The sequence below is a fragment of the Solanum pennellii genome, chromosome 12 (assembly GCF_001406875.1).
Source record: "Solanum pennellii chromosome 12, SPENNV200".
Taxonomy (NCBI): domain Eukaryota; kingdom Viridiplantae; phylum Streptophyta; class Magnoliopsida; order Solanales; family Solanaceae; genus Solanum; species Solanum pennellii.
Window position 1 is genome coordinate 46384829 of NC_028648.1, and position 257 is coordinate 46385085.

The window sequence follows — 257 nt, forward strand, 5'->3', positions numbered from 1 at the left end:
ACTATTTCAGCAAAAACAATTTTGCAAAATCTGTCACGGATATGAACTCGTTGGATAGAAAATAATGTTCCATAGCGATTGAAGTAATTTGAGTGGATAGACTTCACCATAATAGAATTTCCCTCGTTGCTGCAACAACACAAAATCCTCAGTAGTGCGAGCTTTATGGATGCACACATGCAACCCTCAATCGCAAGTGTAGACTAAAGCTCGAAGGTGCAAGTGCACCAAAAATCAACCCATAAAATCATTCAGAA